A 14,604-nucleotide genomic window follows, 5' to 3' on the forward strand; every position below is an offset into this window, starting at 1 on the left:
TCCAGCAGAAATGATGGTCTATATTTGTTAGCTTTAAGTTAGCCAGCTACCGACCTCATACCCGCTGTTGTGAAGTACAAACAACAGTTATTGTACAAGTAGATGCTAACCACGGTTATTTCAGGTTTTTTACAGTCCACCTCTAGACTTGGGAGGCCAAGTAGGTATATTCAATTCAATACAACTGCATTTATCCCTCCAGGGGCAATTAAGAAAGGTTACAAGTACAGTATCACAATCAACACCACACCCTCAAAATAAAAAATACAATACACAACATAACTCATTCCCCAATACAATACATAATATACAATACAATAACATATTCATTGGTGGAATTCAGCCTGGTTGGAACTAAATACTGCTGTATCTGTGGTACGTTAGGACCAGGGTTGCCTATAGGCAAATTAGAGGCAAATGGTCTAAAAGGTGTGACAACTGTTTGCCAGAAGTCTGTTTTTTGGTAAGGGTACCTCTGCACTACAGCATACATCAGGTTCATTTGACATGATGACTTAAACTGCTCCTCTGATGTCGTATCCATTTACAGGAAGTCCCTGTCTTTTGTGGAAAACAGAATCCAAAGAGACCACTAGAGTTGTCCTGCTAAGTGCGTTGGCATTGTGCTAATGGACTCTATCTCTGTCATATATTCATTCATACTATCTAAGTGGGTTTTGTGTAAAAAGGAAAAAAACAAGGCAGAGGCTGATTTAACGCCATGCTCGAAAAAATACAAAAGGTTCCAGTGCAATAAAGTGAAAAACAAAAAGAGAACATTCATTTCAGAGTCTATGCCATCTTCCGTACAATCAACAATTATGGCATAGAAGCAGAAACAATTCTGTATCTTTTGTTCAGTACTTCATTGCACTTTGCACTGGCACTTTTTGTATTCTTTGGCATCTCTGCCTCCTTGGTTTTTCCTTTTTATGGTTTGAGTGCAAGTACAGTGCATTCGGAAAGTATTCAGACCCCTTGACTTTTTCCACATTAAAAAATATACATATTTTAGAACAAGGCTTTAACGTAACAACATGTGGAAAAACTCAAGGCGTCTGAATACTTCCCGAATGCGCTGTACATTCTGAACTGTATAGTACTTACAGTACTGTACGCATCAGCCACCTATCATCTAAGCCTGGGAGCAGACCCTCATACTGTTTCTCCTTGATGGTCTGGTTTCCCATATAAGTGCTTGGGACAATTTGTACAAGTAGATGCTATGTACTATCAATGTTTGTTATCAACACAGTTGTAATGAGTATGATGGGAGAGAGTGCTGGCTTATTTAGTACAGGACCACAGGAGGAGGCAGGTAATTATGGTCCAGGGACAGGCAGAATGTCATACACAGGGAATCCAAAAAGGCAAAGTACAGGCAGGGAATAGGCAAAAGAACGTCGTATGTGACTATGGCCAAAAACTAGGATACACAGGAGGACTAATAAGGAAATAAACAGAGCTCTGGCTAGAATGTGGACAAAAATCAAACAATACCTCACAATGATGGGGTGCAAGGAACTGAACTAAATAGTGTGTGTAAATGACATACAGGTGTGTGAACAGGTGATCAGAATTCAGGTGATTGGGATCTGGAGAGTGAGCTGCGTTCAGGGGATCTATGTGTTTTGAGAGTGTGAGCTGGAAAATGGGCTGGAAAGTGAGCTGCATTCAGGGAATCTATGTGTTTGAGAGTGTGAGTTGGAAGCAGGCGTTACAACAGTACACAAAAATGTGTGAAAAAAATACACATTTCATGCAAGAACCACGTCAAATTGAATCAAGAACAAGTTGGAAAGAACGCTCAAAACACTTTCTCCTCAGGAAAAGTAATTTACCCAGAACAAAACAAACATACAAAGTATCATGACAGAATGCTCAATAGAGCAGTAAACATTACATTCAGAGGACACCACTGAAAAGGCTCATGTGATCGTTTAAAGCAGTGATCACCCATTATTCTAAAGAAAACATGTCACATGCTGGCTCAGCATATGGGACCTTACAGTACTCTGTAGGTCATTCAGTTAGTCCCTTCATGGCACCAACTACCCTACATCCGTACTCGTGAGTTATTTGTACACCTGTGAAGACTCTTGCAACTTCCTAGCCACTCGAAAGATCTAAAGTATTTGATCTGTCTTGACTCAAAAGCAGCATTACCTTGTGACTGTTTAATAATGGTAACACTGGGTGTTAACACAACTCAATGGTTATTATGTATCCGGACTCACACTAAGACTTGTTTTCATCCCAAATGGCACCCTGTTCCCTACATAGTGCACTACTTCTGACCAGGGCCCATACAAATGGCACCCTATTCCCTACTTTGAGCACTATATTTGACAAGAATCCTATGGGCCCTGATCAAAAGTAGTGCACTATGAAGGGGAATATAGGGTGCCATTTGAGATGCAACCCGTGTCCCTATTCCTAGTGCTGTTGGAGTCAAACAAGCCTCCCACTCCGCTTTATGCATACTTATGTAACCATCCTCTGATCACTCTGCATCCGGCCACGGGGACAGCTGGTTGACATTACAGTTGCCCTGTAATGTGCTGTGAGCTTTTAGAGGTGCTCATTTCTCTGAAATGAATAATGTAGCAATCATTATCGTGTGTGGCTCAATTGGTTGTGTGATCAATTCCAATTCCTGCATGGATCACATATACTGTAACTACAAAGTCTCTTTGGATAAAAACATATGCTCAATGGCATATATTACTATTACTACTATCAGATTGCCAAATAGAGTCTGTGTGTTGTTCTAAAAGAGACATGTCCATCAGTTTGATTCAAAGTGAATGTATAAAATCCCCCAGTTTATGTAGAGTTAGTGAACTCATTACGTCATTCTGTGATAAACTAGAGTAATAATGTGCCTGTGCACGTCGATGCAGCGAGGAAGTCTTTCATCTGACTGATCTTTCATCTCATAGAGCCCTAATCCCACCTCTGCCATCTGTTAGCCCCTATAGCTGACAAGAAAAGGGCTTCTTGGGTCTCCTTCCTGTTTTGCTCCTCTGATGGGGTGCTTGGTAGCTCTCTGTTCTCACGTCGGAATATGCTAGAGCATGTTTGACAGCTTTTTTTTTGCCAGGAATGAAATCAAAGGTGTCACGTGTGACCTCCAAATGTTTGTTTCCCGCTATATATTTGACACATTAAGCATTTTACGTGGTCATGTCACGCCCTGACCTTAGAGATCCTTTTTATGTATCTATTTTGGTTTGGTCAGGGCGTGAGTTGGGGTGGGCATTCTATGTTTTGTGTTCTATGTTTTCTATTTCTGTGTGTTTGGCAGGATGTGGTTCTCAATCATTGGCAGCTGTCTATCGTTGTCTCTGAGAACCATACTTAGGTAGCCTTTTCCCACCTGTGTTTTGTGGGTAGTTGTTTTCTGTTTTTGTGTCTGCACCAGACAGAACTGTTTCGGTCGTTCTCTTTGTTGTTTTTGTTATTCAGTGTTCAGTTCTAATAATAAATCATGAACACTTACCACGCTGCGCTTTGGTCCACTTCTTCATGCAACGATGACTGTTACAGGTCATAAGAATGGTATAACAGTTTTCTCAAATATGATTACAAAGTTAATTTCCAAATGTATATTTGACACACTAGTCATGAGAATGTTATAAAGTCAATTTCTGTTTATTTGACCCACTATATTCGAAACACTGTGAAAAAGCCTATCGCTTAGTCCCGATAAGCATGTTACAACGGACAGCTTGCAAAGTATGATTACAGTTTAGTGTTTGCTGATCTGTGACCCGCTAGCTCCGCCCCCGGTTAGAAGGGAATAAGGCAACCTCAGAGTTACACACAAAGATACTTTGACACACACATGGATGAAATCAACACGGAAGAGAAGTGGAATGGTGGTGGTTCTGTAGAAGGAAATGAAAGGCAAGGAATATACTGTACATACGATATCACGAGAGGTGTAATAACGGTAATAATGGACCGTATAAATGGAATAATCCCTGAACGTGTTTATAGTTTACAAGCTATACAGAAGCAGCATACAGAATGTAACAATAACAACTTACTATTAAGAACAATTTATATGTAACGTGGGAGTCGGTGAGTGTTTTAATAAATAAACACAACATAATACAAAACAAGAAACATGAACAACGCACAGATATGAAACTGAAACAGAAACAATGACGGCTGGGGAAGAAACCAAAGGGAGTGACATATAAAGAGCAGGTAATCAAGGAGGTGATGAAGTCCAGGTAAGTGTCATTATGTGCGTAACGCTGGTGACAGGTGTGCGCCATAACGAGCAGCCTGGTGACCTAGAGGCCGGGGAGGGAGCACACGTAACATTATACATGTCACACAAGTCACTTTGTGCATGCACACCATCCCACAAGTCTAAAGAGATGCTATTGAGTCCAGTTGTTTATGGGCAGCAACAGAGATGCTGCTCTCTGTCACTGCTTCAGGGAGACTGAGGAGGAGGCAGGAGTTGGGGATCTGGGACCCAAGCTGACTGCCTGTGATTGGCTGACCCCACGATGTGATAAGGTCCCTGGTAACCATGACCCCTAGCCAACAATCGGTGACCAGAGCCTTAGGTTCGAAGGGCCAGTTTACGACCCCCTTGGCCTGCTTGGCTCCAGTGGCGGAGGGTAGCATTCTGCCAAAGTTAGGAAGTTACAGAGTTTGTCTCTGAGAGGGCTGTGTGAATGAGATGGTGTGCCCTTCCCCCTGTGTGCATGTGTCCACTGCACTCTTCTCCAAGGCTACCAATGCCTATTGCCTCTTAATCTCTCCACAGCAGACCTTCTCTCACCCTTTCCTCCTCTCTCCTGTACTCACTTCCAAGGATGTTTAAAGGATTTGTGGGATTTAGGATGCCTCTCCTGCCTCTTCCCCTATATTGGTGCCTGTTTACACACACCACAGACAGTAAATGCCTGAAATATTGATAAAACATACAGAAAGTCCACAGGTGAGTCATGGCGGGTTTACAAGGTTGTTATTTAGCGTTAACCGTTCAACCACTCAGGTGACAGCAATTCCAAGAAAATTTATGTAACGTCCATCGGAAAAAGTGGACCAAGGTGCAGCGTGGTACGTGTTCATGATTCTTTATTTTCTCAGAACACCAAAAGAATAACGAACATCATGTTCTGTAGGCTTCACAGAGCTAACAAAAATCAACATCCCACAAAACTAAGATGGCAAAACAGGCTGCCTAAGAATGATTCCCAATCAGAGACAACGATAGACAGCTGTCCCTGATTGAGAACCATACCCATGCGGGACTGGCTTATGCTTTGTGTGATTCTCTTTCACTGTGACCTGCCATTGTTTAGTCTTGTGTTTGGTATGTTTTGGGTGGGTTTCTAAGTTGTGTTCTTAGGCTGAGTTGCTTTTGCTAGCCACAATAACCTATCAGTTGTGTGTGTTGTCTGTTTCATTCGAAGAGCACCTTGTTTGAACCCCCTAGCACCCCTCGTAATAAAAAAAAAAAACATTCTTAGTGTTTTACTTGTCTTTCTTGCACTAACACTTGCACTTGTCTTTTCTTACTAGCACTAATTTCACTGATAGCTGCTTTTTCAAGGAATGGTTTTACTTGCAATGACTGATTATGTGGTTGTCTTACCTACCTTTGTTGAATGCACTGGCTGTATGTTGCTCTGAATAGGTGCATTTGCTAAATGACCAAAATGACCAAAATGTTAACTATTGTCTGGTTCAGGAGAATATCACTCATGTGTCAATGTCATTCTTATGTCTGACTATAAAATCATTACTTTGATGTTTTTATCAAATCATTTATATTCAAATTATACTATTGATATATTCACGTTCAGTCGCCTCACAGTAGTCAAGATAACCACCATCATATTACTGTGAGATATCTCCCTTTGTATTTGTCACACAGAGCAGAACAGGTGAACCCAAGAGCAGACTCCAATGAGGAGACTGAAATGAGGTAACCAAGGTATTTTTTGAAACACTGGAGGAAGATTGAGTGCAGGTCAGGGGAAGCTTGGGCAGGTTGCTGGAAACCAGGTACGAGGGTTGAGGATGGAGCGAGAGGTGTGGGGACAGGGTAAGCAGGTCCGGAGGGGAATTCAAGGGAGCGTAGAGTGGGGAATCCAGGACAGAGTAGCAGGACTGACGAGAAGATGGACTGGAGACGGGGACCAGAGTCAGAGCAGGCAGAACTGTAGCAGAGAGTAAAACAGCATCGGGCAAGGGAACATAGCAACAAACAACTAGAAACATGGACAGACTGGGCAGCGATTATGATCTGGCAGTGTGGAAGTGGCAGGGCTGAGTATTTGTAGAGGTCTTGATTATGGAACAGGTTGCAGCTGGTGGGGATCTGCTCTGACTCCAGCACACCTGCCTCCGCCCTCACAATCACACACAGAGACAGAGGGAGAGGGAGAGAGCACTGGGGGAGTGGCGGCAGGTCAAGGAGACACCGGGTGAGCACTACAGGGCGTGGCAGGAGCAGATGAGACAGTATATGTAACGATTTTCGTAGGTGGAAGAAGGAGAGGACCAAGGTGCAGCGTGGTATGTGTTCATGATCTTTTAATTACACTGACCACTAGAACAACACGGAACAAACGAACCAGTCCTGTCTGGTACAGAGAAAACAACTACCCACAACTCAAGGGCAAAAACAGGCTGCCTAAGTATGGTTCTCAATCAGAGACAACGATTGACAGCTGCCTCTGATTGAGAACCATACCAGGCCTAACACATAGAAATACAAACATAGAACAAAACATAGAATGCCCACCCCAACTCACACCCTGACCAACCTAAAATAGAGACATAGAAAAAAGGAACTAAGGTCAGGATGTGACAGTATAAGGCAATATGATCATCTATTTCATGTGCACTTCAAAAGAGCTGGCTTTCCTAACTGCTGAAGGATAATAAAGATATATTTTTTTAAAGAAACAGTTACTTCTCTTTTTGCCTTAGTGTGGGCAGGAAAGCTGTCAGATTGAGAATAAGAACAGTCATACATTTGTCCTTCTCTTTCACTCTCTATAGATCCATATAAAGGTCATTCATTTGATTATGGTACATGGAGTGTAGGTTCAATTTTATGCAGTACTCACCACAATGTGTGCACTACTCATAGACTGCACTGGCTACTACTTATTTTTGAAAGGATCTCTCTTTTTCAAGCAAGCATTGCAGAGCTGGCTACAATTTCATTTTCACCCCCATGAAAAGATAGAACAAATATTACAACAAATATTATGGCTGAACTCACATGTGCTGGTTGATAAAATACCTGTATTTATGGGAAATATGTTTGAAAAGGGTATTTTGTTCTTAAATTATATTGTACATTGGAATGGTAGAGTTATGTCCTTCATGGAGTTAATAAAAATAGCATAAATAGGAAAGTATACCAGTTTAATTTGAGGACCAGGATGGTGACAACTGTGCCTTACAGATTGCAAAATAGTTGGGAAGAGATTTTTGATGTACCGATTCCATGGTACAGAGTTGATATATAAAACGACGCAAGATTCAAGACTTTGTGCTTTTCAGCTAAAATTATTACAGTGCCTTGCGAAAGTATTCGGCCCCCTTGAACTTTGCGACCTTTTGCCACATTTCAGGCTTCAAACATAAAGATATAAAACTGTATTTTTTTGTGAAGAATCAACAACAAGTGGGACACAATCATGAAGTGGAACGATATTTATTGGATATTTCAAACTTTTTTAACAAATCAAAAACTGAAAAATTGGGCGTGCAAAATTATTCAGCCCCTTTACTTTCAGTGCAGCAAACTCTCTCCAGAAGTTCAGTGAGGATCTCTGAATGATCCAATGTTGACCTAAATGACTAATGATGATAAATACAATCCACCTGTGTGTAATCAAGTCTCCGTATAAATGCACCTGCACTGTGATAGTCTCAGAGGTCCGTTAAAAGCGCAGAGAGCATCATGAAGAACAAGGAACACACCAGGCAGGTCCGAGATACTGTTGTGAGGAAGTTTAAAGCCGGATTTGGATACAAAAAGATTTCCCACGCTTTAAACATCCCAAGGAGCACTGTGCATGCGATAATATTGAAATGGAAGGAGTATCAGACCACTGCAAATCTACCAAGACATGGCCGTCCCTCTAAACTTTCAGCTCATACAAGGAGAAGACTGATCAGAGATGCAGCCAAGAGGCCAATGATCACTCTGGATGAACTGCAGAGATCTACAGCTGAGGTGGGAGACTCTGTCCATAGGACAACAATCAGTCGTATATTGCACAAATCTGGCCTTTATGGAAGAGTGGCAAGAAGAAAGCCATTTCTTAAAGATATCCATAAAAAGTGTTGTTTAAAGTTTGCCACAAGCCACCTGGGAGACACACCAAACATGTGGAAGAAGGTGCTCTGGTCAGATGAAACCAAAATTGAACTTTTTGGCAACAATGCAAAACGTTATGTTTAGCGTAAAAGCAACACAGCTGAACACACCATCCCCACTGTCAAACATGGTGGTGGCAGCATCATGGTTTGGGCCTGCTTTTCTTCAGCAGGGACAGGGAAGATGGTTAAAATTGATGGGAAGATGGATGGAGCCAAATACAGGACCATTCTGGAAGAAAACCTGATGGAGTCAGGGACGGAGACTGGGACGGAGATTTGTCTTCCAACAAGACAATGATCCAAAACATAAAGCAAAATCTACAATGGAATGGTTCAAAAATAAACATATCCAGGTGTTAGAATGGCCAAGTCAAAGTCCAGACCTGAATCCAATCGAGAATCTGTGGAAAGAACTGAAAACTGCTGTTCACAAATGCTCTCCATCCAACCTCACTGAGCTCGAGCTGTTTTGCAAGGAGGAATGGGAAAAAATGTCAGTCTCTCGATGTGCAAAACTGATAGAGACATACCCCAAGCGACTTACAGCTGTAATCGCAGCAAAAGGTGGCGCTACAAAGTATTAACTTAAGGGGGCTGAATAATTTTGCACGTCCAATTTTTCAGTTTTTGATTTGTTAAAAAAGTTTGAAATATCCAATAAATGTCGTTCCACTTCATGATTGTGTCCCACTTGTTGTTGATTCTTCGCAAAAAAATACATTTTAGTTTTAGTTTTATATCTTTATGTTTGAAGCCTGAAATGTGGCAAAAGGTCGCAAAGTTCAAGGGGGCCGAATACTTTCGCAAGGCACTGTATATAGAATTCTTGCCAGCAACAGAATGTTGAATATTTGGGGCATAAAGTAATCGAAGCTCTACAGATTTTGTTGTGAGGATACAGAATCAATAGACCATTTATTCTGGTATTGCCCTCAGGTAGCCTGTTTCTGGTCTCAGGTTCAGGAATTGCTGAAAATGCATAGCATTGATCTAAAATTGACCCTAGAAATAGTACTGTTAGGAGATCTGGAGAGACAGCGTCAGTCAATTAGTAATATACTAATACTCTTAGTAAAAGTATTTATCTTCAACTCGCAATCTGTGGATTCTATTCGATTATATAGATTGAAATTGTACGTCAAACAACACAGCATAGTCGAAAGATATATGTTGCATCGAAACCCGAAGTCGGTGGCCAGCAGCGATAGATGGGATGGGCTGAGGGAAGCTGAGGGTTGGGATGTGGAATTGGAGACAAGTGGGAACGGAGTTTCTGTGTGGGAGATAGAATGATGGTCAAAGATTTAAAAAATAATAATAATAATTTAAAAGTCCAAATAAAACTTAATAAAAGTCTGTTTGAATGACACTGAGGGTCAGTTTTTTATTTTACAACTAATGCCGGTTTGTCTGAGGCTGATGCCGTGCAGGTGTTTGTACACATGCATATAGTGGAGGCGACAGAATTCAGGACATGTGCCGTTCTTACAGTATTCTGCCTGCACACCAAGTCAGAGCCGTAGGATAAATAAAGGGGGCATAGAAGCAGACAATGAAAGCGCTTACAATATTTGATGAAGACATTTCTCTAAAACAGGTTATAGGCTACATGTGCACCACCAAGTCAGAACAGTAGGCTACGTTAGGGTGAGGCACATGGGCTACTAACAGCTTACTACTAGTATTACTTTCATAGAGTAGCTACAGTATACATTTCTCCCTGGCATATAACATCATTTATGCAGCAGCATTCAATACATTCTTGGACTCACCTTGTCGTACAGTGCTCACTTGAACAGGAAGGTGGCATGGGCAAATTTTGTCATCAAACTTTGTGATCATAGTCTGGGATTCTCTGGATTTATTGTGCTTTCAAGACAACTGGGATCTCGGGGGGAAAAAAACAAGGTTGAATCATGACGTAAGTGATCTTCAGGCCAGAGCTCTAGTAAGAGGCCTGAGTTCCCGACTTGGAATTCCAAGTTGGATGACCGTTCAAAATGTATTTTCCCAGTCGGAGCTAGTTTTTTTCCAAGTTCCCAGTTGTCTTGAACTCTGAAGTCTGAGATTTCCCAGTTCCCGTGTTTCCAGTTGTTTTGTATGCGGCAGAAGTCATGCTGAATTGACAGCATGGCCAATATTGAATGTTTATCATTTTAAGCTTGGAAAAGAGACCCTTAAACCCAGACTTGGACCACACACCCACTCCACTGAGTAGCCAGCCGGCTAGTGATTGCTTTGCAACGCTTGCAGTTAGCCACTGATTTCTTCCAAACCACTCATTGACTTCCAACTTGTTGTGTAATGTTTATGTCCAATGGCCGATGAGCACCGATATGTTTTATCTATATTTTCTCTTCATAATTTATCTTCATATGACAAGGATTGAAAATTATTTGCCAGTAAATTGTCAACTTGATTCATGATGATGACTGCTAGCTTGCTGTTGACGTGATCAGTCTAATCAAAGCTATGGTAGATATCATGGGATTTGACGTAATTTTATCTGTGGCCAATGACCTTGAGCCTTCTTGGGTGTGCACTTCTAATGTAACTCTATGATATGGTATGGTATGGCTCGTAGTGTCCCCATGAGTGACAGAACACTGAGCCAATCACGGCGCAACTAGAGAACATTACCAACCCATGCGCTCCGTATTTTCTGTTGGCTGCCCCACCACCACAGAAAGCACTGAGCTAGGCTGAAACACCTGCATTTTGGAGCTGGCTTACTCAAGAAAGCAAAAAAGAGACCATGTTTGTATGCCGCTTTATTAACTCAATAATATATATATATATATATATTTTTTTTTTTTACATTGTTTACAAACTGATATGTGACACGTATTAATTGGCAAAATAACATGCAAAACATGTAAAACACCTGCCATAAATGATGAGTTGCCACTGACTGTAACCTCTGTCTGATTATGTGTCAGTTACAAGATGTGTTACAGGATGATTAGGGTTATCCAAAGTTGTAAATTACCATAATTCCCTGGATATAATACAGTATATTTAGGCTGATGAAAAGTAAAACGGTCACAATCATGTCTGTGTCCCAAATGGCACCCAATTCCCTGCATAGTGCACTACTTTTGATCAGGGCTCTGGTGAAAAATAATGCACAAATAGGGACCATGTCCACTGCACAAAAGGAAGATGATCATAGTGGGCCTATCGTTTGCTTTTCTGAATTGACTCAATTCCGTTACAATTACAATCACCTCTGATATAGTCAATCAACTTCCCAACTGGCACAGAATGACTAGATAATAAGATCATGATTAGAAGATTAATAGATTATATTTCTATGCTGAGGAGCAACATGATTTACTCAGATTTCACAGAGGGCGGGTACTTACCATGACAAATTATTATGAGCCCTCTGCATGAATTGTTCAGTGAATGTGCCTGAGGCTCTGAGCCATGAGTCATTATTGCATTGAGGGGGAATATGCAGCAGAGATGGTTAGTGGCCATAGATAGTATCATTAACATTCCAATGGGACCCAGTTTCCTACAGGTTAACTTGCTGGTAGCTACCAATTGATACAGTAGGTGCTCTACTTTACACTTAGTTTGGATTAGATTGAACTTTGGTAACACTTTACTTAAAGCATTTAATGCATTGTGATGCAGTTATAATGCAATGTAAGACTTGTCATAAAGAGCATGTATGACTCCCTAATAATGTCTTATCATAATCATCTCCTAATGATCCTGACTAAATGCTGTCCATTTTGAGTAAGGTGCACAAGGCCTACTACACCCGCAGGTTTTATTTGGTGCCTCTTTGGATTTCAATGGAAAGTACAAGACATTCTCCTCTCAAATTTGAGAGGGGCCTCTTCATAGAAGTTTGTCTTTGAATCGAGAGGGGCAAAGACATTAAGAAATCCTCTGATACAATAATTCTGAGCTTTGGGAGGGGGCTTATCTGTAATTTATACTTCCTTTGAAGATGGAGTGCTTTCATAATGTGGTCCACAGCCTAACAATTAGAATATCAATGTGATATGGATGGGTTGCCAATTTCTGGGCCTGAAGGACTGTGGTAATGTTCCCACATTTAAAAAAACATCATCAAAATCAAAAATATTAAGCAAATCTAAAATAATCTTGTAATAAACTAGTTTGAATGTAAATGTGTCACTTGCTATGGATTAGATAAGAGAGTAGGCCAGGAATGTTGCTGTATTTTGGCAGGAAAACATCAAATTTGTGTTTATTAATACAACATAATATATTGAACTCTTTTCACTGTTAATATTCTTAAGTGGGCAGAGCCAATCATGAATGTTGTTGTTTGTGATAGACTGCTATCAAATCATAATCATTCAAGTCAATGCACTAATTTAAAGGCTGGACAAGTAATCTACAAACCTATAGCCTATTATCAACCAGGTGAAGGTAAAGGAGGATTGGTTTCCCTCACATGTTCTAATTCATGTCCCCATAATATTGGCATAATAAACTGTTCTGTGGATACCCTCTAGTGGGCCTCCCAGATCAACAGTTTTGATTTCTTTACACTCTATCAGCTAAAATAGATGATCATTTCTGAATCAAGTGACGCACCCAATGTGGCACCCAGTGTGTGACATAAGTGTGAAGTGAACGACGGTGACCATAACGCTTACTTTCAGTATACAAAAAGCCAGCAGATGGCAGCAATCCCTAAACTTGTCTTTTAGTCTTTTGTTCACCTTTTCAAGGGAGAATGGTGATTTTGTTGTCCTATGACACTACGCAGCCTTGGGCTGATGTGTAGATTCAGCTACTTATAATGAACATATCATGAAAGCAAGAAAACTATATAAATAATATATCGTTTCAGTTATCATGGAATTATTGACCACATAAATAGTTTATGCATATCGTTTTCCCCTATTTGTGTATGGTGTATGCGAAATATAAAATAAACAAGGTTCTAAATATGAATAAAATTGCACCGATGTAACATGTAATTCAATGTATGCTTATCATTTTATCATAAAGGTAAATATTGCTCTCTTTTTTCCCCAGGAGATGTCAACATTCAGAGGATCCCTAAATAGCCTTTGCGTTAGGACAAGGTGCTGGAAGTGGCAGAGCGATAGAAAAGGCTCGAGCGCTAGAGCGGAAAATCATAGCAAGCTACAGTAACTGTCCATTCATACGGAATCCTGTAGCATTTGTTATCATATCAGTATAACACAAAACCTGAGTCCTGAAGTCAATTTGGGGCACTCTACTATCCGAAAGGTAAGCTGTAATATGATTTCCACAACATAGCATTTTCATTGCAGAGACGCTGTATTATCCCAATCGTACTACGAGCGACTTGTTACTGCGGTTAGAAGTGCTGCTCAATGACGGAAGGATGACCAAAAAGCCAGACTCATACCTAGCTAGCTATTTCAGTTTGTTCGCGTTTCATGTCATATCTCTCGTTAACAGCCATTACAGTAATGTTATTGTTAGTTCCCTGAGATAGCTAACGTTAGTTGGCTAGCCGAGAAACTACTGCATGTGACAGCTAATGCGAGCTAGTAAAGAATCGCATACCGCAGCGCTAATAATCAATCTGACCTGTCATAACAATACAATGGTTCGCTTGTCAGCGAGTCAACTAACCTGGTTGTTTAAAACCGTTGAAATGCAAACATACTGGCTTCCTTGCTAGCCCTAAAAACATAGTGTCTAGTTATGAGCAGAGCTACTTCCTTTCTTGCTAAAATGGTATGTTGTCGATTATATCAGTGCTATGTCAGACGAGAGAAGCTAGCTAGCCATGTTATAGCCTACCTGTCATTGACAGTTATTGCAGCAACAATAACAAACCAGCCAGTGCAGTTTTTGTTGTCAACAATGTATTTTTGTTTCATGATGATACAGAATTATAGCTCTGGTTGCATTGATTTAATAATAATAATAGCTAACATTCTTTTGAATTTGATCCATGATATGATAGAAGGAAGACTACCGGCTATGTCGCTATAATTGCTGTTTAAAATGTTTCTAGCTAGCTAGCTAGAGGTGTTAACCTTTTCTTCCCCAAATCGAATGAGTATGGATAATCTGTACGAATCTAAAATGCATGGCTCCGGTTGACACTGCATGGTATTGCCTAGTTTTAGGAGTTGTAGCTCCCACCTGTCATTAAAAAAAAAATCAATATCTCAATTTGTTATGTACAGCCTATAACTTTTGATGGTCTTTTGACTATCTATATTTGGATAATTTGCA

At 40.6% G+C, this 14,604-nt stretch overlaps 1 protein-coding gene across 3 annotated transcripts in view; it reads left to right on the top strand.

Annotated features, from left to right (window-relative positions):
- The first annotated feature begins 6,413 nt into the window (after positions 1–6,413).
- The window catches only part of LOC110495947 (alpha-1,6-mannosylglycoprotein 6-beta-N-acetylglucosaminyltransferase A), a 120,584-nt gene continuing 112,393 nt past the window's right edge, over positions 6,414–14,604 (top strand). For 2 of the 3 annotated variants that reach the window (XM_021571491.2, XM_021571492.2), the window contains exon 1: positions 13,430–13,620. The gene's annotated coding sequence lies outside the window, so the exon portion shown is untranslated. Of the gene's footprint in view, positions 6,550–13,429; positions 13,621–14,604 lie in introns of those variants that run through there. The other variant, XM_036952457.1, reaches the window with a different exon arrangement.

This window comes from Oncorhynchus mykiss, chromosome 18 (assembly GCF_013265735.2).
Source record: "Oncorhynchus mykiss isolate Arlee chromosome 18, USDA_OmykA_1.1, whole genome shotgun sequence".
Classification (NCBI taxonomy): Eukaryota; Metazoa; Chordata; class Actinopteri; order Salmoniformes; family Salmonidae; genus Oncorhynchus; species Oncorhynchus mykiss.